At 34.7% G+C, this 25,197-nt stretch overlaps 2 long non-coding RNA genes and 1 other non-coding gene across 5 annotated transcripts; 2 read left to right on the top strand and 1 right to left on the bottom strand.

The window, feature by feature from the left end:
* The first annotated feature begins 3,982 nt into the window (after positions 1-3,982).
* LOC141709390 (small nucleolar RNA R71) lies at positions 3,983-4,089 on the top strand. Its single transcript, XR_012569969.1, has one exon. It is a non-coding gene; the product is annotated as a small nucleolar RNA R71 (small nucleolar RNA).
* Positions 4,090-18,540: 14,451 nt separating this feature from the next.
* LOC141707946 (uncharacterized) lies at positions 18,541-23,519 on the top strand. Of its 3 annotated transcripts, XR_012569228.1 has the most exons (8): positions 18,541-18,678; positions 18,775-18,858; positions 19,111-19,251; positions 19,340-19,453; positions 19,759-19,837; positions 20,044-20,109; positions 20,377-20,468; positions 23,039-23,519. It is a non-coding gene; the product is annotated as an uncharacterized LOC141707946 (long non-coding RNA). The 3 variants fall into 3 exon arrangements; XR_012569229.1 differs by lacking the exon at positions 18,541-18,678 and having other exon boundaries at positions 18,719-18,858; positions 19,210-19,251; XR_012569227.1 differs by lacking the exon at positions 18,541-18,678 and having other exon boundaries at positions 18,721-18,858.
* Positions 18,759-21,121, bottom strand: LOC141707947 (uncharacterized). Its single transcript, XR_012569230.1, has 3 exons — positions 20,982-21,121; positions 19,748-19,828; positions 18,759-18,886 (listed from the first exon to the last, which is right to left on the bottom strand). It is a non-coding gene; the product is annotated as an uncharacterized LOC141707947 (long non-coding RNA).
* Positions 23,520-25,197: the final 1,678 nt, after the last annotated feature.

Here is a 25,197-nt window from a genome sequence, read left to right as displayed (position 1 = left end):
GTGAAAATTTGCTTATGAAGAAAATTTAGCACTGCCTTTGCATCATTTGTCGGTAAAGCTTTAACTTCTACCCATTTTGAGACATAATCGACTGCCAGCAAGATGTATTGATTATTGCAAGATGAGATAAAAGGCCCCATGAAATCGATTCCCCAAACATCAAAGACCTCGACTTTAAGCATCACATTTAATGGCATCTCATCCTTCTTTGTCAAATTTCCCACTCTTTGGCAACGATCACACATTAAAACAAACTGATGAGCATCCTTGAACAAAGTAGGCCAAAAAAAACCTGCTTGCAGAATACGAGCTGCCGTCTTCTCACCACCATAGTGTCCACCATAAACCGTGGAATGGCAGTCTCGTAATATCCCCTCCATCTCACAGAACGGGATACATCTCCTGATGATCTGGTCAGCTCCCTGTCTAAACAAATATGGTTCATCCCACATATACCACTTCACCTCATGCAGAAACTTCTTCTTTTGAGTGGATGTCAAATTAGGAGGCATTATATTGCTGACGAGATAGTTTACAATATCTGCAAACCATGGTTCTTCCTCCTGAATTGCAAACAACTGCTCATCCGGAAAAGATTCATTGATTAACGTCCTATCTTGTGAAGTAAAATCGGGATTCTCCAACCTAGAGAGATGGTCAGCTACTTGATTCTCAGTACCTTTTCTATCTTTGATCTCTAACTCAAATTCCTGAAGTAAAAGCACCCAACGAATGAGTCTCGGCTTCGAATCCTTCTTGGAAACCAGATAGCGAATAGCCGCATGATCAGTGAATACTGTTACTTTCGTACCAAGTAGATAAGATCGAAATTTCTCAAAACCAAATACTATAGCCAAAAGCTCCTTCTCAGTAGTGGTGTAGTTCAATTGGGCACCATTTAAAGTCTTACTCGCATAGTAGACCACATGGAAGAGGTTTTTCTTGCGCTGTCCCAGAACTGCACCTACCGCATAATCACTCGCATCACACATCATCTCAAATGGTTCTGTCCAATCTGGTGTTGTAATAACTGGTGCAGTGATCAAACTCTTCTTGAGAGTCTCGAATGATGCCAAACATTCATCATCAAATTTGAAAAGCACATCTTTCTCAAGCAAATTGCACAACGGCTTAGATATCTTTGAAAAGTCCTTGATGAATCGCCGATAAAAACCCGTATGACCAAGAAAACTACAGATTCCTTTCACAGAATTAGGTGGGGGAAGATTTTCAATGACTCCCACCTTGGCCTTGTCCACCTCCAGACCCTTGTTAGAGACCTTATGCCCAAGAATAATTCCTTCACGCACCATAAAATGACATTTCTCCCAATTGAGCACCAAATTAGTTTTCACGCATCTTTTGAGTACGTCGCGCAGATTATTCAAACATTCATCATATGAATGTCCAAAGGCGGAGAAGTCGTCCATGAACACTTCGACATTATTTCCAATCATGTCAGAGAATATAGCCATCATACATCTTTGAAAAGTGGCCGGGGCGCCACATAACCCAAACAAAACTCTGTGAAAAGCAAACGTGCCAAATGGACAAGTGAAGGTAGTCTTTTCCTGATCCTCTGGTGCAATACAAATCTGATTATACCCGGAATAACCATCCAGAAGACAAAAATACTCATGACCCGCCAATCTGTCAAGCATCTGATCAATAAATGGAAGAGGGAAGTGATCCTTCCTTGTGGCTTTGTTCAATTTTCTATAATCCATGCATACTCTCCATCCTGTAACTGTTCGAGTAGGGATGAGCTCATTCTTTTCATTTGCGACCACAATGATACCTCCTTTCTTAGGTACACATTGTACGGGGCTCACCCACGAGCTGTCAGAAATAGGATAAATGATGCCTGCATCCAGCCATTTCAAAATTTCTTTCTTCACCACCTCCTTCATGATGGGATTCAGTCTTCACTGCTATTCCACAGTTGGCTTACTACCTTCCTCTAGCAGAATTTTATGCATACAATATGAAGGACTTATCCCCTTGATGTCTGCTATGGTCCATCCTATAGCCGATTTGAATTCTCTCAAAATCCTTAAGAGCTTGTCTTCCTCACTACCTGAAAGGTCAGATGAAATAATAACAGGTAACGTAGATGAATCACCTAAAAAAGCATACCTCAAGTGTTCAGGTAATGGCTTGAGCTCCAAAGTAGGTGCTTCCTTTATTGATGGTTTGAGCTTCCCTTCAGCATTCTTAAGGTCAGAAGTACCAAGAGATTCAAACGGTATGTCCAGCTTTCGCTTCCAGGGAGAAGCATTCAGATATTGTAATTGCTCGTTGCCATCTTCATCATCGCTGTCAAAATCCCCCACTAAGGCCTTTTCCAATGCATCAGACATTAGCATGCAATCGAGTTCCGAAGTAACCGCAGAATCAATCACATCCAATTTTAAGCACTCCTCATCTTCTGTAGGGAATTTCATTGCCTTGAATACGTTGAAGGTCACATCCTGATCTTGGACCCGCATAGTAAGTTCACCTTTTTGCACATCTATCAAGGTATGGCCAGTAGCCAAGAAAGGCCTTCCCAAGATTATGGGAATCTTCTTATCTTCCTCAAAATCCAGAATAACAAAATCTGCAGGAAAGAAGAGCTTATCCACCTTGACGAGCACATCCTCCACTATGCCCCTTGGGTAAGTAATGGAACGATCAGCCAATTGTAGCGACATGTATGTGGGTTTTGGATCAGGCAGATCCAGCTTTTTAAAGATCGACAACGGCATCAGATTAATGCTTGCTCCCAAATCACAAAGGCACTTGTCAAAAGTCAGATTGCCAATGGTGCAAGGTATGGTGAAGCTTTCTGGATCTTTCAGTTTTGGTGGTAACTTTTGCTGCAGAACAGCGCTGCATTCTTCTGTGAGAGCAACGGTTTCAAGGTCATCCAGTTTCACCTTCCTTGAAAGAATAGACTTCATAAACTTCGCATAACTAGGCATTTGCTCCAGAGCCTCAGCGAAAGGTATATTGATGTGAAGTTTCTTGAACACCTCCAGAAACTTCCCGAACTGTCTATCCAGCTTTTGTTGCTGCAATCTCTTAGGAAAAGGTGGTGGAGGATAGAGTTGTTTCTCCCCTGTATTAGCCTCAGGCAGAGTGTGTTCAACAGTAGTCTTCCTTGGTTCCGCCGCTTTCTCCTTTTGCTTAGATTCTTCATCTTCAATTTCAGCTTCTCCTTCTTTTGCCTTTTCAGCATCAGCCACTTTTCCAGACCTTAAGGTAATAGCCTTGACTTGCTCTTTAGCTTCCTTCCTGCCTGGTACTTCCGTGTCACTGGGAAGGGTGCCAGGTTGACGATTGAGCACTGTATTGGCTAATTGACCGATTTGTTTTTCCAAGGTCTTGATAGAAACTGCCTGACTCTTGCATGACAGCTTAAGTTCCTCAAAATCAGCACTAGTAGGTGCAGCTGTACTTCCCTGTTGAGGATATGATTGCCTTGTAGTATACTGCTGTGGTTGCTGGAATCCAGGTGGGTTAAACTGTTTACTCACTCCTTGCTGATATGGTGGCTGAATAGCATTCTGATTATTCCCCCAACTGAAATTTGGATGATTTCTGTTGTTAGGATGATAGGTCGCTGGCACAGGCTGCTGTTGTCGCTAATAATTTTTCACATACTGAACAGATTCGTTGACAAGAGAACACTGATCCGTAGCATGAGAACCTGGCTATTTGATTAACTCCATATGTAGCCAGAGAATCAACCTTCATTGATAGCGCTTGGAGCTGGGCTGCAATAGCGGTGGCTGCATCAACTTCCAGAATACCTGCTACCTTGCCTGACGTCATCCTCTGAGTTGGGTTTTGATGCTCATTTGCAGCCATCGTCTCTATAAGATTATACGCCTCAGTATAGCTTTTAGCCCATAAGGCGCCTCCAGCTGCTACATCGAGCATGGGCCGAGATTGGGCCCCCAAACCATTATAGAAACCAGTGATCACCATCCAATCTGGCATTCCATGATGTGGACATTTTCTCAACATTTCCTTGTAGCGTTCCCAAGCCTCGCACATAGATTCTGTAGGTTGCTGCGTAAACTGAGTAAGAGCACTCCTCATAGCAGCAGTCTTTGCCATCAGATAAAACTTCACCAGAAACTTTTGCGCAAGATCTTGCCACGTAGTGATGGACCCCGCTGGTTCAGAATGTAACCAGTCTTTAGCCTTGTCCCTCAGTGAGAATGGGAAAAGCCTCAACTTGATAGCCTCATCAGTCACGCCATTGTACTTAAAAGTGCTGCAGATCTCGACAAAATTCCTTATGTGCATGTTGGGGTCTTCAGTTGCCGCTCCTCCAAAAGAAACAGAATTCTGCACCATCTGAATAGTGCCCGGCTTGATTTCAAAGGTGTTAGCTTGAATAGCCGGATGAAGGATGCTTGACTGAATGTCATCAATTTTAGGCCGAGAAGAATCCATAAGAGCTGGACCAGCTTGAACAATACGATCTCCCATGTTTACTGGTTCTTTCTGCTCAGTTCCTGAATCTGAATCCTCAAAATCTAACTTCTCCGGAATATCAAGAACTTCGTCTGTCTCCTCAGCTGTATCTAAAGTCCACTTGCGAGCACGAGAACGAGTTTGCATAAACGCTTGCTAAAGTACCTGAAACACAACCGAAAATCTTAATTAACTACTACGTCCTAATCACTGAGTCCTAATGACCAATGATGGTAAGTACATAAACTAAACAAATACGCCGAGTCCCCGGCAGCGGCGCCAAAAACTTGTTAGGGCGAAATCACGCACTAATATTCACGCAAGTATACGCGTTCGCAAGTAATATAGAATACTTTCTAGTTCGTTCCCACAGAGACTCAAACTAAATTATTGTCTAATTAAACTCACTCACCAATGTATGATTACTTCTCAATGTTAAGACACTAACACTTAAAATTGTTGATTAAATATTAACTATAATTAACTACTTAATTAATCACTTAACTAACACTTCAATTTATCAATAATAAAACACTCATGAGATCACAACTTCATTATTACTTCCTTCTATAGCCATTGTTATTACCTTTAGCATGTGACATTGATGATATTAATTGAATAACACGAAACTGATAAAAGCCAACTTTCATTGTACTAATACCATTCTACCAAGCATCCACAATTAAGATAGAAGTTGAATAGTCATCAATTATGTTGAGTTCCTATATGTCTACAGAAATTGACAACACAACGATTTAAGCACAAGTTATTCCTTTTGATTACATAGGGCAAATAAAACTGTTAGAGTTACCCACTAATCATGCACAACGTACATGAACCTATGCTAGCATGGCAAGTTCTAAATCTCAAGATCCACCGTCGCTTCACAAGAGATTAACACCCTATCTTATATGTTCGCGACGCACATAAGACGAATACGCACAACCAATACTAGATATCATACAATCATCACACACTAAAGTATTAAACAATTAACTAAAGAAGTCCATAATAAATCCGTTGCAACCCCATGATCACGATTAGCCCATAATAGCACTTATCGTCATCATGGGTTCATATAAAATCATGATAAACAAACACAAGAAAATAATAACTAAACTAATTATATTAAGACAGAGTATGTCACAAGAGTAAATAAGTTCAAAGCAAGAAAACTAGCATCCAACGTTACAACGAAACAAGAATCACAAGAAGATATGCTTCCTCTTCGTTGCAGTTTGCTAAATCGGTCTTCTTCCTTATCTCCTTCGCTTCTTGCATAAAAACACAATCTTCTTCAATCCACCACTTGTGAAAACGTCTCAAATCTACTTATATAATAGTCCCATAAAACTCAGATTACATAGAAGTGAAAACCAATCAGAAGTAGAAGTCCTGAAATAAATTATCTTTTTCCCCGACCCTGCGCGGCCGCTCAGCATAGCTGAGCGGGCGCTCAGCTTGCTGCGCGGCCGCTCAGCAATGCTGAGCGGGCGCTCAGACCTCTACTGGAAAAAATCTGATTTTGCTCCATTTCTTCGCCGTAATCTGCCCTTTTCTTTCCTTTCGCAATGGTGAACACATGCCAAGGCTTATTCTTGATGATTCCTCTCCCGAAATGCAACTAATACCCTCAAATGGATAAACACTAGAAAAACGCATCAAATACACATAATACTTGATTTCAAGACACCAATTTAAGCCATTTTAAGACGTTCTAAGTGGTATAAAATGCCACTTATCAATGATCCAACTTCCTTAAGTGAACCAGGTGTTGGAGCAATTCCTGAAAGATTATATCAACTAGAATCTGTACAGATGGTTTACCATACCTACTTGAAAGAACACATCTTGTTATACTTCATGACAGATGGTAGGGTTTACCACATAAGGGAAAAAGATATTCCACTGAAGTATTTTGAAGAACTGGAACATGTTTTATTTTTACTTCAAGTGAATGACAGAATAACAGAAAGTGCTGCAAACTATTTGAAAACTCAAATTCAGAGACAGAAAATGCTTTATTCTGTAAAGTCTGACAGCACATATCTTCCAAAGTACAGAGATCACAAGAGTGATATAGTTGAGATGAAGCCTAACTCTGCTAAGATTATAACTACCTTTCTGGGTTATAAGGCTGTAGAATTCAATCTTGAGTCTGACAAGGCATATTTGATCAGACTGGATCAGGATATAAGGAAAGCTAGAATTAATGATCTCAGGGCTGTTATCTTCCAAACTGGTGAAGATTCTGCAGAGCTTAAAGATGCTAAAAGGAGGATGATTGATGAACTCAGATATGCTGAGAGATGTTTGTTAAAGAACTATCTCAGAACAACTCCTGACATCAGAGAGATCAGAAAGTGAAGCCAAGTCAAGATCTAAAACTGCTCAAATTCTGATATGAATACAGACTGAAGTTGTTATCAGAAGTTAAAGTTGGTAAAGCTTTAAGGACTGTAAGTTGTAGTTATCTAGTCAAATTCTCATGCATTTATACTTAATGTTTTTGACATCATCAAATACTTGTTAAACTTGTATATTATGCTAATTTACAAGTTGGGGGAGATTGTTAGATATATTTGATAATGTCATGACTAATATGATTTATGTTTAGTTTTCAGATCTTACTTAAACAGGACAAATCAGTACTTAACTGAAATCAGCACTTATACTGAAGTCAGAACTTAAGTCATCAGTACTTAAGGTTCAAGAGATATTTATCAGAAGATAATATCAGGACTTAAAGAAAACGTTCAGATAAGGAAGGCGGCTGATTGAAGAAAGAGAAGATCGAGACAAATGTAAGAAGAGATATGCATGAAGAAGGAATTCTATGAAGAATAGAATACTTGGAAGAAAAGATATCTGATTGATATATTTTAGGAAGCAGAATTATATTCCATATCAATTAGCGATTATCTTGTAACTGTGTAGTATATAAATACAGATATAGGATTTACACTACAAGTGTTATCATTATCGAGAATATTATTTATTGTAACCCTAGCAGCTCTCGTGATATTTGTTCATCACTGAGAGAGGACATTTCCATATTGTAATAGAGTTTATTGCTTTGAATAAAGTCTGTTTTCTGTTACTTGTGTTATTTGAATTCGATTTGATTGTGCTATACACTATATTCAACCCCCTTCTACAGTGTGTGTGACCTAACAAGGACTGCCAAAATCAGTATTTGCTCATGATGGCCTTTGTGATTCATGTCAGAAGGCAAAACAAAGAAAATCTTCATTCAAGAGCAAGACTGAATCATCAATTCTTGAGCCTTATCACCTACTACGTGTTGATCTATTTGGTCCAGTTAATCATGTCTATTGCAAAGAAGAAATATGATATGGTCATAGTGGATGAGTTCACCAGATACACATGGGTGTATTTCTTGCACACAAAAAGTGAAACTGCATCTATCTTGATTGATCATGTCAAGCAACTGGATAAATTGGTCAAAGATTCTGTGAAGATCATAAGAAGTGATAATGGCACTGAGTTCAAGAATTGATCATGGAAGAGTTCTGCAAAGACCATGGAATAAAGTAGGAATTTTCTGCTCCTGGAACTCCACAGCAAAATGGATTTGTTGAAAGAAAGAATAGAACTCTTATTGAAGTTGCACGAACTATGATTGATAAAGCAAAGTTGCCAACCTACTTTTGGGCCGAAGCTGTGCAGACTGCTTGTTTTACTCAGAATTCAACACTTATCAACAAGCATGGAAAAACACCATATAAGATGGTGAAGAAAAAGAAGCCAAATATGAAGTATTTTTATGTATTTGGATGCAAGTGTTTTGTTCTTAATACTCATCCCGAACAGCTATCCAAATTTGATTTAAAAGCTGATGAAGTAATTTTTGTTGGATATCCACTTTCTACAAAAGCCTGCAGAGTCTATAATTTAAGAACAAGGGTTGTCATGGAATCTATCAATGTCTCTTTTGATGATAAGAAGATTACTGGACTTGAAGATTTCAATGATCATGATCAGCTGAGATTTGAAAATGAACTTTTAAATTCTGATCTGAAACTCCTGACAATCTAAATCCTGATACTGCAAACTCTGATGGATTAAACTCTGATGTCATTGAATCTGTGGTGACTATGCCTAAGGAAGATGCACCTGTGCAGGGGGAGCATACTGAAGATACAACCACATCTCAAGAAGCATCATAATCTACAACAGGCTCTTCAAGTTCTAATTCGTCAAGTTCTGTTGGGCCAAGTTCTGATAATTCTGGAAACTCATGTTCTGATATTTTTGGAAACTCAAATTGTGAAGGATCTGTTGGGAACCACGGACTTAGGGTGTTACTACATTTTACGATAAAGATTACAAAAAGAGGATTACCTTGTTAATGGTTGATTCCACACTCTTCTATTGTATTCCCAAATTCCCTTGAGCGAAGTGTGGCCTCCGTCTTCTCAAGTTATCCTCTCTTCTTGCTCCTTGGTGGCTACTATATGTTTTCACATAATTGCAAAGCAAGAAGAGAATAAGAATATATATAGGCTACAATAGGGACCATGGATAATTAGGTTGGGCCTTCTAATTACATCTTGAGCCTAGCCCAGTGTAATTAAATATTAATTCAATCCACTAAAGAATTAATATTTGCACTACCTTTCCTAATACCGTAATTTAATTAATTCGGTTCCAATATTATTTGCTTATTAAATTCCCCATGTTTAAAATATCATATGTCGATTAATTAAATAAATTACTGATAATTTATTTAATTAATATCTTTTATCCTTGATCATCCACTCAACCTTTATTTAATTATGCCAGAATAAATTTCACCTGCAGGGTTTCACATAATTAAATCTTTTTGAGCTTTCAAGGGGACATCATTAACCCGAATATTATCAGGACATGGATTCCTTCAATAAATAATATCCACCATGTATATAATTCCATCACCCAATATATAATGATATAATTCAAAAGAATTATTTCATATATAAATCAAAGCATGTAAATAATATACACGTGTCAATTAATATTTCCGGATTAAGAACCTAAGCATTAATAATAACATAGAATCTTAGTTCTCCTTCTTAATCAGTATTAAGGGAACAATTCTAAATTTGATCATGTTCAATATACACAAAGTATACTAGTATTATTTATTAGTCAATATAAACTAATCTAAATAATACTACAGCCATACCAGTGGATTGTCCAACACCACCTGTGCTGTGAACCTTATTATATTATATAACCGTATTTAACAATCTAATATTCTGTATCCCATTTGATACTAGATTGTTCACAATATATAATATTAGACAACATGTAAACATTCAAATGATTCTCAAATAAACTGGCCAAAAATAAATGTACATACTTCAAATAAATATTTTCAGTATACACTAACAGGATCCAACTCATAGAGCACAATTTCAGGGGGAGCATCAGAAAATCTTGATGGAGACAGCATGGATCATGGGGCAGCATCCAGTTCTAGAGAGAACCTTCCATCTGCAAGGAAGTGGGCTAAAGCACATACACCTGACTTAATTATTGGAAATCCTGATGCAGGTGTCAGAATTAGAACAACTACATCAAATGAATGTCTCTATCATTCTTTTCTTTCTCAGACTGAACCAAAAAAAGTGGAAGAAGCTCTTCAAGATGTTGATTGGGTGCAAGCAATGCAAGAAGAGTTAAATGAATTTGAAAGAAATAAAGTTTGGACCCTAGTGCCAAGACCAAAGAACAGGTCTGTTGTTGGTACAAAGTGGGTGTTCAGAAACAAAACTGACAGTGATGGCATAATTTTAAGGAACAAAGCAAGGTTGGTTGCAAAAGGATACTCTCAACAGGAGGGAATTGATTATGATGAAATATTTGCAACAGTTGCTAGATTGGAAGCCATAAGGATATTTTTGGCTTATGCTGCTCACAAGAAGTTTAAAGTCTTTCAAATGGATGTGAAAAGTGCTTTTCTCAATAGAGAATTGGAAGAAGAGGTATATGTTGAACAACCTCCAGGCTTTGTAGATCCCAAATTTCCCAATCATGTCTACAGGCTTGATAAAACACTTTATGGCCTTAAGCAAGCTCCAAGAGCATGGTATGAGACTTTATCTCAGTTTCTTCTGGAAAGTGGATTTAACAGAGGGACTATTGACAAAACATTGTTCTACCTTAACCATGGAAAGGACTTACTTTTGGTGGAAATATATGTTGATGATATCATTTTTGGTTCTACAAATGACAGACTTTGTAAGAAGTTTGCCAAACTGATGCAGTCAAGATATCAAATGAGTATGATGGGAGAACTTAACTATTTTCTGGGCCTTCAACTCAAGCAGAATGAAGAAGGAACTTTTATTTATCAATCTAAGTACACCAGAAATTTGTTGAAGAAATTTGGAATGCAGGATTATTCAAGTGCATCCACTCCTATGGCCACTGTAACTAAGTTGGATAAGGATACTGGTAAATTAGTAGATATTACTGATTACAGAGGTATGATTGGCTCTCTACTCTATCTAACTGCAAGTAGACCTGATATCATGTATACTACCTGTCTTTGTGCAAGATTTCAAGCAAATCCAAAAGAACCTCACTTAACAGCTGTGAAAAGAATTTTCAAGTACCTTAAGGGTACAGCTGATCTGGGATTGTGCTATCCTAGAGAATCAGACTTTAAGCTAATATGTTACTCAAATGCAGATTTTGCAGGATACAAAATTGACAGGAAAAGCACAAGTGGAAGCTGCCAATTTCTTGGAGGCAGATTGGTTTCTTGGTTTAGCAAGAAACAGAAGTCAATTTCCACATCAACTGCAGAAGCAGAATACATTGTTGCAGGAAGCTGTTGTGCACAGATTCTTTGGATGAAGAATCAGTTTCTGGATTATGGGTTAGAATTTTCTAAAATCCCTATTTACTGTGATAATCAAAGTGCTATTGCTATGACATGTAATCCAGTTCAACACTCAATGACAAAGCACATCAGCATTAGGTACCACTTCATAAGGGAACATGTGGATGAAGGTACAGTGGAATTGCATTTTTTTTCTCACAGATCAACAACTAGCAGATATCTTCACAAAACCACTGTGTGAAGCTACTTTTACAAGATTGGTAAATGAACTTGGAATGGTTCCAGGTTCTTTCTCTAAATCTGCTTAGTTTATGTTCTGATACATCAGACTTTATGATCAGTATTTACAGATATTACTATCTTTGTGTATTCTGTGCTTAAATTAAAATTTTCTTAAGTGCTGATTGTTGTCTGATGTGAATTTCTAAACTCTGATAGTGATATGAATATTTCTGTGACTATTCAATCCAATGAGGATAACTGTGCTAGATGCTGACCTAGTAGCTCTAATATACTAAAGATCCCATGTTTGAAGTAATTATTTATGTGGAAATCTTTTAACACAAGAAAATTCTGATATTGAGCTTAGTTAAGTTTACTTTATGTATCTTATTACTAAGTCAAAAACTAGAATAATGCTTTTTATCTGTTAAGTTTTGATGTTAGTAAATCTGATGGATGTACTAAGTGTTGATAAGCCTCACTTATCAAAAGAAAAAGAAAAGAAATAAAAATCAGGTACTCCTTTGAGATCTAGAGTAAAAATGTGGAAGGGAAGACCCAAGTGCATTGCTGGTATTAAGTAATATGCATTAAAAAAGCAAAATAAAAATTTTCTTGGTGACTTTTCACACTCTATGATTACTGGAGAAATACTCTGATAATAGCATAAATTCTAATAAGCAGTCGTGACTCACTTACACTGAGAAGCCACTGTAAAATAGAATTTCAAAAGATGCATAAAATGAGCACAAAACAGTTGAGGTGGACTCATGCATGAACTCATTCTAAAGTTGACTTCAGAATAATGACAGATTTTGAGTAAAGTTCTTATTTATGCCTTATTTCTAAGATGTACTGAAGTGAATCAGACTTTACTCTTTATCTGATATTTAGCTTAATGCACACACTTTCACTTCATATGAATGATGAAAGTTACTGTGGTGATAAATGTTGTTTTAGATGAACAATCTATGTGTCAGATTGCATATATTCTGAGGACAAGTTTTGATGGAAGTTCTGATCATTAAGTTCTGATGAAACCATATCAGTATTTGTGTGAAGAATTACAGGAATACACATTCATTTTTCGAGTTAAGGAGCCATATTCTGATGATTTTTAAATCCTGATAATAATCAAGTTATGATGCTGATATGGCAGTATTTATTAACTTGGTTTATTTTTTGTCATTATTTGAACGATAATATTTTTACAGAATATTGGTTAATATGAGATAAAATAGTCATAATCATTATGGGTTAGTGGTTAGCGTGTATGTCTTGAAAAACTGTATGCGTACAGTAATTATTATTATATCTCGTGCCCATTAACTCTGGCTTTAGATCTTTTACTAACTGTTATTATTACACATCAGTCTAAGGAGTCGGTGGCTCATTATTTTTACTTGTAATGTTTAACCAGTCCCCGCGTCCCTAGATATTCTATTGGTTATTTAAACCAACCATTCATTCCAGCCAAACCATTTTTCTTTTTCTCACAAACTCACTCTCTTTTTATTTATATCATCAAAAATAGTCCGTTTCAACATGTTCCTAAACTATGAAACCTTTAACATCTAGTTGAGTTGTGATGAATGGCAACATGAGTGGCATGTCACCGCCACTCCTGACGAGCTTTGGAACTTAGTTCCACAAGAGGTTCACACAGAACTCTTGTTCTTATCAATGGAGTATTACCTTCATCTTGATAGCTTGGAAGAGGAAAGGAGAGAAGCTCTCCGTCAGCAAGAACGGATCATCTGTCTTGCAGTGCTCTTCGTCAGCAGCAGAAGGAGTTAGTCGTTAGGTCTTCTTAGCCTAGGACTAAGGCTGTTGATGTTAGGAATCGTAGAATAGGACTATCTTGTAATTTTTGCATGTAATTGCTAAATTTCATCAAATATAATCATCTGATATATCAATGAAATTTTCTTTAATTGCAAGATTTGTTCTTTGTTTCTCAAATTATGTGACTGTGCATGTTTACTTGCAATTTATTAATCTTTACTTCATCGACTTTTAATTTTATCTTGTGATGAATATTTTGATTAAATTATGTTGATTTGAGGAAACAACTGAGGAACAGGTTCCCATATCAGAACCTGCTGTTGTAGAAGCTGAGAAGGTTTCTTCTCAGAAAGATATTGTAACCGGGAGTTCTAGGCCCCTCAAAAGGCTTAGAAAGTTAAATTCTGATGATAAAGCTCCTACAGTGTCTCCATCTTTGAAGAAATTAAAGAAACAGATATCTCACAGGGACATAGTTGAGTCAAATTCAGATGTAGTAGAAGCAGTTAAGGAAGGGAATCAGGAATCTCTGATCTCAACAGAACCAATTGTTATTGAATCACTTCCTTCTGCACAACATGAAACTGCTCAAGACAAAATTCCTACACCTCCTATGTCACCTATAGTTGATCCAGTACATACTGAAGAACTGGGTACAAGTGCTGAAATTGATATTCATAACTTGATTGTGCCTGAGGTTTTGTACTTGGAAGCTCCACCAATTCAACTCACTCCACCAACAACATCAATTTTGGATGTTGATCAGAACCTGGCTGCAGATCAGAATTTAGAGGATGATGTTGAAGCCTCTACAGCCTCTCATACTGCTGTTTTATCTGAGGATATTGATACTGCAGGATCTACAAGTTCTAATACTGCCAATGAAGAAACTACCGGTGAAGCTGCTGCTAATTTAGATGCTGATGCAGCTGGTCCATCAGGATATGCACCTCAACAAACAATTACTAAAGCTGATTTAGTTAAGAAGTTTGTTATAGGGGAAGCACCAGTACCTTGGAGTTAAACTTCTAGAGGAAAGGAGTGGACTAAGGAATAGAACACAGTTAGTTTTGTTCCTTCTGAAAAGATTCTTGCTGAGCATCTGACAAAAGCTGATAAATGATGATTTCAAGGCACAGCTGAGAGTTACTGCATTGAGTACTAGGCACCTCAGGGTCAACACTCAACAACTCATGCCAAGGTGAATAAAAATTCAAGAAACTTTGATCCAACAAGATATGAATATGAAACTTGAAAAGAACAGATTTTTCAAGATAGCCTTTGACAGAATTGCCTACATTCAGAAAACTCAGGAGAAGCAACAAACTCAAATTGAAGAAATTCTGAAGAATCAAGCTTCTCACCAAAATCAACTCAATGAGATCCAATCCTCAGTGGAATTGCTTGTCTCTCTTCTTTTACCTACTGATGTCAAAAAGGGGGAGAAAGTGATTAAGTCCAAATACAAATCTAGTCAGACATTAAAAGGAAAGGATGATGAAAATGATGACCAGGGAAACTCTAACAAGGGTAGAGGTCAAGGTCAAGGAAAAGGATTTTCATCAAGTAAAGCTAGAATTACAAGTCAAGGAACAAGTTCTGATACTGGGAGAAGAATAAGTTTTGATACTGGTAAAAGGATAAGTTCTGGTGAACATCTGGAACTTGATGAAGAAATTTCAAAGCAGTTATTTCTTAAAGAAAATCCAGGAATGGACTTTGAGAGTCTAAAGGAAGAAGAAGCTAGACTCAAATTAGAAGGTGTCAAGACAAAATCTAAAGCTTCTGTTATTGAAAAGAAATTTCCAAAACCTATGGGTATTGTGATAAAGGAAAGAACGTGTTCTAAGGCAACCAAAGCCAAATCACAAGTGGAAATTGATCCAAGGTCCAAAGGCAAACAAAAGTTGATGAACCTGTAAAGGTTTATATGCCAGTCATGGATGAAGAAATAATTGATGAAGAAGAAGATGCTAATCTTACTCTGATGCAAAAGAAGATTTTTCAAACAACCTCTGACATAGCTCATGTTGTTCAGAGTCAAGATGTAGTAAGTTCTGATATAACAGTGAAGCAAGCAACCTCTGACATAGCTCAAGTTGGCTTGATATCAGAAGATAGGGAAAAGGAAACCTCTGATATTTCTCATGTTAAACCTTCAAAGATACTCCTACCAGGATTCACCAAAGCTAAACAGGCTCAACCTTTGAAGACTGCAACAAGTGATTTTGAAGCAAGAGTTATTACAGGAAAGGAAGTAAGAGATAAATCTGGGTTGGGTAGCTCTGATGAAAGAGGAGTACATAACACTACCAATAATCCAACTTTCTTAAGTGAATCAGGTGTTGGAGCAACTCCTGAAAGATTGAATCGACTTGAATCTGTACAAATGGTTTACCATACCTTTTTGAAAGAACATATCTTGTTATATTTTATGACAGATGGAAGGGTATACCAGATAAAGCAGAATGCTATACCACTGAAGTATTTTGAGGAACTGGAACATGTTCTATTCCTACTTCAAGTGGAAGACAGATTAACAGATACTGTTGCAGGGTATTTAAAGTCTCAAATTCAAAGACAGAAGAAGCTTTATTCTGTAAAGTCTGACAGCACATACTGTCCCAAGTACAGAGATCACAAAGGTGATATTGTCGAAATGAAGCCTAACTCTTCTAAGATTATAACTACTATTCTGGGTTATAAGGCTTTGGAATTCAATCTAGAGTCTGACAAGGTATATCTGATTAGACTAGATCAAGAGATAAGAAAAGCTAAGATAAATGATCTCAGAGCAGCTATTTTTCAAACTGGTGAAAATACAGCTGAATTGATAAATGCTAAAAGGAGGATGGTCAATGAACTTGAATATGCTGAGAGTTGTTTGTTGAAGAACTATCTCAGAACAACTCATGATATCAAAGAGATCAGAAATTGAAGCCAATTCAAAGATCTACAACTGCTTAAATTCTGAAGTGTTTACAGACTAAAGCTGTTATCAGAAGTTAAAGATGGTAAAACTGAAAGGATTGTAAGTTGTAGTTATCTAGTCAAATTATCATGCATTTGTACTTAATATTTTTGACATCATCAAATATCTGTTGAACTTGTATATTATGCTAATTTACAAGTCGGGGGAGATTGTTAGATATATTTGATAATGTCATGTGTAATATGATTTGTGTTTAGTTTTCAAATCTTACCTAACAGGACAAATCAGTACTTAACTGGAAACCAACACTTATACTGAAGACAGAATTTAAGATATCAGAACTTAAGTTATCAGAACTTAAGTGATCAGAAGATATTTATCAGGAGATAATATCAGGACTTAAGATGACTTTCAGATAAGGCAGGCGGCTGATTGAAAAGAAAGAAGATCGAGACTAAGACAGGAAGAATTATGCATGAAGAAGGAATTCTATGAAGAATAGAATACTTGGAAGAAAAGATAACTAGTTGATATATTTTAGGAAGCAGAATTATATTCCATATCAATTAGAATTTATCTTGTAACTGTGTAGTATATAAACACAGGAATAGGGTTTACACTATAAGTGTTATCATTATCGAAGTTATTATTCTTAGTAACTCTAGCAGCTCTCGTGATAATTTGTTCATCACTGAGAGAGGACAGTTCCATATTGTAATAGAGTTTATTGGGTTGAATAAATTCTGTTTTCTGTTACTTGAGTTCTTATATCGGATTTGATTGTGCTAAACACTGTATTCAACCCCTATCTACAGTGTGTGTGACATAACACTTCCAAACAGCACTGTTACACTTGAACCCTGATCATAATATAATGAACTATTTGATGTGTTGCCAGACCGGTAAAGTGTCATCCTTGGACCTTGATGGCTCCATATGACTTCCAAATCCCTGCATGAACACTGCTGCTAGCTTCTTCTGTCAAGAATTCATTTAAAATTTTTGTTTGATTTTCTTTAATCATGAATTAATGTTAGATTGTTTTAATTTGTTATGACTTTGTATTCTTATTTACAAAGAAATGTACTTTCTACTTTGTATTTTATTTGTCACTTTATACTTCGTATTTAATTTACCAATTTTATTGGAGGCGGTTTTATACCGAAACCGATCCGGTAAAGTCCGAACCGAGGTTTTAAAACCGAAACCGAACCGATGACTTTGGTTACGGTTGCGGTTTTAAATTTTAAAAATCGAGGATATGCAGTTTCGGTTTTATCTAAAACCCGCCTCAATCCGACCCGCGCTCCCCCTACTCGTTAATAGTAATTTAGGATAATATATGATATTTACTTTTCAAGTCTTCGGACAAAAAATTAGAAAAATTTAATGAAAATAGTGAAAAGCCGGTGACATATGCCTAGTGTTCTTAAAAGTATAATCACCAGCCTTGCGTTTTGTCTGGAAGAATTGAAACCGTGTTCATTTCAAATTTGAATTCTGAAAAAAAGAAAGTACGATTACTAGTACACCATCTACTCTTTACTTCAAATTTTGAAATTTACTTGTACCCCTCTCTTTTCTCTCTTTCTTTCGTATATTTACTCTACATTCTTCCTTCAATTTATATTGAATTCGTGTAACTGATATCATGTGTTTGTATCTTAATTAGTTTAGTTTATTTTGTTTCGCGATGCATCTTTAAATTCCAATACTTGGTAGAGTGTATATGTCAATGAGTTTTCTGACATTGATAGAGTTGTGTATTAACACTCCTCAGTCCATTGTTTCAATTTCAAATAAAAATTTAAAAGAGATGTCAGAGATTTGAAAGTGTAGTGTTCTAAATGACACTATAGGGTGTGATGTCTTTTATTCATATTGGGATTTATAATTAACTGCTATATAATATAAATAATATTAGGTATGTTGATTGCTTTAATCATAAATCAAATATTTTTCATACTGATAAAAGGCAGCTTTTGGTAAAGAAACCAAAGACCAGCAGACGTTCATATCAATTGTCAAGAATTAACAAGAATTGCTTCTGGATTCAGTGTTGCTATTTTGGTGGATTATGTTTGCTTTTCTTTTTCTAAATTATTCATTCTTTGTGACAGAGAGAATAGTATGCTCAAGCCCGCTAACAAATAATGGAATTTATTCTTTGTGGCATTGAATGTATAATGGAGTTCGTGTTTGTTAGAAATCTGAGAGAATTGATTTTTGCACTCTTTAACATGAATATGTACTTTTTGTCAGAAATGACTAAGATACCGATGGAAGATTTCAAATGTAGAAATAGAAACTCTTAAAAAGTGCCTTATTCATGCAAGCTTTGCAGATTCCTCAAGTTTGGTAGAGAGGCTGATATTGCATTCTATGGGATCAACAGAGAGGAAGCCTTGCCTGGGGATTGGTACTGCAATGTCATGAACCGCGGATCATATATTTATGCTACCATAGCAAATTTCTTGAGATATGATGCATTAAAGAAAGATTTTTATGGGTATAGTGCTGGCATGATGACAACAGGAGAGTATGCATGCGGAAATACAGTTCCTTCAGGATGGAAAAGCGGTGACTGGATTTGCAATAGGTGAGTTCATGTTTTTCCTATTATCAATCTGCATTGATTTATAATGCAGAACATATAGTTATTTCTTTCTAAAGTTTACGGAAAATGTATTGAAATATGTTATGCAAAGTTAAAATGATTATACTATTGCAACAATAACTATAATTGCAAGTTTGCAGCTGTTTATGACCTCCTGAAAATATTCATACTCGAAAGGTTTACACTCTGAATACATATCAATCATTATTAATTATATTTGTATAATATTTTCAGGTACATAATGAGATGATTTTTGGTATAAATACAAACTACATAATTTTGGATCGATGCTTGGTCAACCTCACCATTTGTTCTTCAACTCTTCCTTTACAGTGCAGTACTCATTTATTTTCTTTGCTCATCAATAACTTCCAGGTATGAACTATAAAAAATTGTATCAATTATATTGTTTTGAAATAAATTTTGACCTAATCTATTTTTGTATTTTTTTATTTTCTTGCAGAATGGTGATTAAAGGAAAGATGAGGATGTGAGGCTTTGTTTTTGCAGTACAAGTGTCGCCTTTATCTATAACTACGTTTCCTTCCCAAAATAACTACACAAACCCACCATTATGGTAAGCAACTTATAAGTTAAAATAATGTATTTATTATGACTTATAAGTTGATTTGGTTAATGTGATTATAGAAGTTGTGCAAAAATGGCTGAAAGAGTAGTAGATATTTGTCGATAAATACGCAAACCATTTAGTAAAAATGATGCACTTTTAGGTAGGGATGGCAATATCTAGCAATAACTTGAGAATCAACTTTCACACAAATTCTCTGGACAGTATGAATGAGCACGGCCTAAAATTAGGAAAAATGAAGCATACGCTTTTGGGAAATTTGTGTAACTATCTGATTTATACCTTTACTGCAGGTGTTTGTTCCTCCACACCCATTAATCAAATGTTGGGTCTTGATTCTTTGAACTGAGCAAACTCCGGGCCCTGTATTCAGTAAGTTGACATGAGGGAAAGAACAAAAATAATGACTTTTCTTTCTATTTCATATACACATTTTGTTAATTAAAAGAGGCTATAAATTTAGGTCGAGTACATTTCCTATATTTTGTTAAATTTGTATGTGTTTTAGTACTTGTGTAGCTCAAGTTTTAATTTTTCATATATGAACTATCCTGAGTTGTATGATTAACATATTGTAGTTCCGTGCCTTTTGACTTGAGGGAGTGCTATGGGCGAGTTAGGTCGACTTCTTATCTGATTGGCCGGTAAATTTGCATATGATATTAAATCTTATCACTCAGTTTAAAGTTAAAAATTTCAGTTTCTTATTAGTGATAATTTGCTACAAAATTCTGTCTTTAGTGTAATTTTGGTTCAGTGATTTCTTTTTAATTAAGTCATGGTGTTTTATCTTCCAGCCTACTGTAACAAGGGAGATTCATGCTTCTTCTTCTACAATATATACTTATTCTTTTACTATATATTAGTTTTCACTTTTTTGTAGCACTCTACTAATTAAATTTGTTTTGCAGATTGTTCCCACCTTAAGAGCTGGTCTTGCTCTTGCAGAACACACATCATCTCTCTTGCATGCAATATAGACCTACCACTTAGGTCAGAAATGGTATTTTTGTCTCCTGAACCTCTTCAAATCTTATCTTTGTATTAAGCCTAATGGAGTGTTGTATATGCGACTATGTCATTGACTATGTCATCTTGGTTTTAGTTGCTTAAACAAATGTGCAGTGCCTTTGTCTTAAATTTTACATTACGTTCAGGAATCACGAGGTAATTGACTAATTGTTAATATGGGAAAACCCTTCCGTACCCGTGTCCACAGGACACGACACTGACACCAACACTTGGATCCGGATCCAAGTGACATTTGAAAATTGGACACTTCATCTCAGACATTTGATAGTCTATCCCTAATATTTTGTTATATTTAACCCCACTGTTATCACGTCGACACGTCGACGACTAGTGTCGACGACTAGTCGTCGACTAGTCGCCGAGCTGGGAGAAAAATAGTCGAGGAGCGACTTTATATTCTAGCGTCCATGGGTTTTACCCGACCCGACCTAGTACCCGACCCGGCCCAATAATAGAAATAGGGTTTTTTTAACCCAGAACTTACCCGATTGATATCTTAGAATGAAAGAAAAGGTTTGGGGCGGCTACAATTAACCACATCCATCTCCAGATCCATCTCCGGCTGCTATCTCGGGCCATGAATTCCGGCTCGCTGGCGAGTAAAGGTACTTCTTCTTCTTCTTCTTCTTCTTTCTTCCTCCTCTTCTTTCTTCTTCTTCCTCTTCTTTCTTCTTCATCTCTCCTCTGACTATTGTGTACGTGTCTATATACATGTTTTGTATATATGGACACGTCTATATACATGTTTTGTATATATGGACACGTATAGTTTTTTTTTTCTTTTTGGGTAATTATATGGACACGTATGTCCGACTATAATAAATACTGGACACGTATAGTTTTTTATTCTGTTTTATAAAAAAAACTTTTTTAATCTTTTTTTTCTTTTTCTGTTTCTTTTATCTATTTCATTACCTGTTTACAGAAAAAATAAATTTTAATTCTTCTTTTATTTGAAAATCGAATTTTAATTATTTTTTTACACAAAAATTTGAATTTTTATTTGTTTTTTAATTTTTAATTCATAATTTGATTTTACCAGTTTGAAAGTTTTAAATTTATCCAATTAAATATATATACTCAATTGTGCAATCTCCATGTTGCATATCTTTAGTTATTTACTCATTCTGCCTCTTTTCTGCAGGGTTACTCGAGGAAGAGATGGAGAGGGAGTATGAGATTTTAAGATGGATGACTTAGTTATGTTTTTATTTGATTAGAGATGTTTGACTTTCGGTATTTGAACTTAATATTTATTAGTTTTTATTTGAACTATAATTTTGAAGTATGTTTACTTATATTATATTTTATAATTACTCTAAATAGGATATTGTCTACTATTTACGACTTTTAACAACTAGTCGGGCAACTTGTCGACTAGTCAATTCCACGGTAACAACCTTGTTTAACCCTTTAATTTTTGATATTGTACCTATTATAAATTTATATCTATAATAAATATTATTTTACCCTTATTTTTCTAAAGTTTATATATTATTTTGTTTAAAATGATAGGTATTTGTGTATAAAAATTATTATAATATACCAAATATACTAATTTCCGTGTCCAAATCCAAGTATTGGATCCTTATAAAACGTGTCCCCCGATCTTTGATTTTAGAGTTCAAATAATCGGACACTCTGATTCGTGTCCGATCCTTCTAAAAGAGTCTGAGCATCATAGGTATTTTTGTCTCCTGAACCTCTTCAAATCTTATCTTTGTAGTAAGCCTAATGGAGTGTTGTATATGCCACTATGTCATTGACTATGTCATCTTGGTTATAGTTGCTTAAACAAATGTGCAGTGTCTTTGTCTTAAATTTTACATTGAGTTCAGGAATCGCGAGGTAATTGACTAATTGTTAATATGGATGAAAAAGCCAAAAATCACCAACTGGGCAAGAATTGAACAAAGTGGCATATAAACTCTAATATTGTTGTAAAGAGTTATGATGTTTTAACAGTTGTTGTAGCTTTTTTAGTTTGAACTAAGTGTAGCTAATCTTGCATTCTATAGCTGAGCCTAAGTATTGAGACGTTCAAACAGAAGCTGATGAATAAAAGACATATAAACAAGGTGTATATTTTGTATCAAAATCATGGGAGAAGAAATCTTTAGTTCAGCATATTTAACTGTTAAGGAGCCATTCCAGTAGGTCCTTCTATATTTTTCATATGTATTTGGTGGGCACTTTTTATGTGTGAGAAAATTATTGATATATTAATAGATAAGAATATGCTTTTTTTATAACTTTTGTAATTTAAGCTTTTGCTCCATCTATTAAAATACAATTCTGATGATAAATATAATAAAATTGGCCAGCTATTCTTTTTGAATAGTGGTCGGCTAAAGTATTAATAAATTTGCAGGCCTTTTGTAGATAATAGTTCATTTGCAATATAATAGGGAATTCTAAATAAAATTCACCTGACATTCTAATGAGGAAATCTGACACTGATTATATGCACACTTATTATATATTTCAACAGACTTTTAGTTGATAATAATACTAATTGCTTAAACTACTTCTTTGTGGTAGGTGCAGTGTGATATTCAGTAATAAGGGTATTTCATGATATTCCATGCACAAAAAGTGTCAAGCGTGACACTGGTGGCAAAAAGAAGGCGTGGAGGAAGATTTGGAAGTATGAACTAGGGAGGTAACCTGCAAACACTTAGTTGTCGAGCAACAAGACTGTTAGAAGGGTAAGTGTCCGAGATGGAATTGACAAGTGGCATGTGGTCAGACTCAGGCTGGATAGCGGAACTACTCTTGGGATAGCGAATTCTGTAACTTGGAAGACTCGAATTCTTGATGTTGTCCATAATGTATCCAATAATGAATTGGATTGTACAAAGACATTGGTCAAGGAGTGCAATAGTTTGTTCCTGGATAAACAAACATTTATGGATGGGTGAGAAATTAGCTAGATTGGATCCGTTAATCAAACTGTTAAATTCATGCAAGCTACAGATCATTGATGCTTATAGTACATTGCAATTGTTCAGGTTTTTGTTAATTGAACATACTTGCTAAATTAGTGTTCTGGATTAAGACATACACTATTTAAGTTGAAGATATTGTGTGTTTATATGTTAAAAAGAAGCAAATAAGAAGTGAAGGGGAGTTTATACATTTTCAGCAGCTGTGTTAAAAGGCTTTCCCATAGCTTATGTCTTGGTCATGGACTAACCATCACAAACTTTTACTTTTATGATTTTCTTCCAAAACCCAATCTACAAGACTACAACCTAGAGAATTTTGGATAAATTACTTAAATAAAAAATGTTTAACATTTCTATTATAAGTTATTAACATATGACTCAATTAGGGTGCACATGGAAATTTTAAAATTATACAATAATAAAAAATCAGTTCATAGATAGTGAAGATTAAATAACAAAATTTTGAAAGACTAAAATGTTAATATAATAATATAAATCTCTCTTTAAAATTTACTATTTAGATATTTGATTATATATGTTATATGTATAATGAGATAATTTAAATTAATTAACTACCAAAACTTTAAAATTACTTCAAAATTGTATAAATAAGACTGACATAAACAATATAAATCACATTTTAAAAATGGAATGTAAGGTTTTTATAATTTGAATGAGTCAAAATAAATACATGAATCTTTTGAAAACCAAATATGATATCAAACATATAAATGGTCTGCACATATTATATTAAAAAAAATTTAGAAAAATAATTAAAATGGTTCAAACATTATATTTGTAAAAGGAATAATATTAATAAATTAAAATTTTGTTTTTATATAAATATATATATGTTGAACTTAATTAGAAATTTATTGCATGAAATATCTGATAATTTAAATTAAAGAACCACTCAAAACTAAAAGACTAATATTAACAATAATATTTCATTTAAACAAATTTTCCAAATTTTTAACATTTTTTAAAAAGTCACATTTTTATTGTTGATATATGTTTAAATTTTTTAAATTTTTTTACAAATATACATTATTAATTACACAAAAATAGAAAAACCTTGTTAGTCGTGACATACGCATTATTTAACAAACCGACCGAAAATTCACAATATTTTTTTAAACTATTTGTTCGAGCATATTTTTTATTACTATCAAAATAATTACATTAATTAAAATAATTTTGACTAGCACCGTGCAAAGGGGCAAAAAATCCTAGTATATATATACAGGCTTTTCTTCAAAAGAGAAACATGAACCGTAGAAAACCTTATGTTCTATTAAAGAATTTCATCAAAAATTGTAAAATTTTATTTCAAAAAAATATATAATTCGTTGTTGATTTAGAATAATAATTCTATTTTAATATAATAAAAAGTTTAACAAATGAAATTTAAAAAATATTGGATTTAAATTTGAATCTACTATGAAATAATTTGGATAAGTGTCATATATTGTGATTCTACTATATAACCACTTTAAATTATTTTATTAAATTTCAATAATTTTTTAAATAAAAAAATTGTGCAATTTCATTTTTAATTTGATAATTAAAATTTATAACTATATATGATGAAAAAATAAAATAAATTGTGTACTTCCATTTTTTTAATCATGATTTTCTACCTAACTCTATATAAAGGAGCCCTTTATAATTGAACTTATAAATATAATATATAAAAAAGTTCAATTTTACTAGAATCAAATTGGTTTCTAATCGGACTTTGAATGGGGTGGA

This window comes from Apium graveolens, chromosome 2 (assembly GCF_009905375.1).
Source record: "Apium graveolens cultivar Ventura chromosome 2, ASM990537v1, whole genome shotgun sequence".
Taxonomy (NCBI): Eukaryota; Viridiplantae; Streptophyta; class Magnoliopsida; order Apiales; family Apiaceae; genus Apium; species Apium graveolens.
This window is presented reverse-complemented; position numbering and strand designations above follow the sequence as displayed.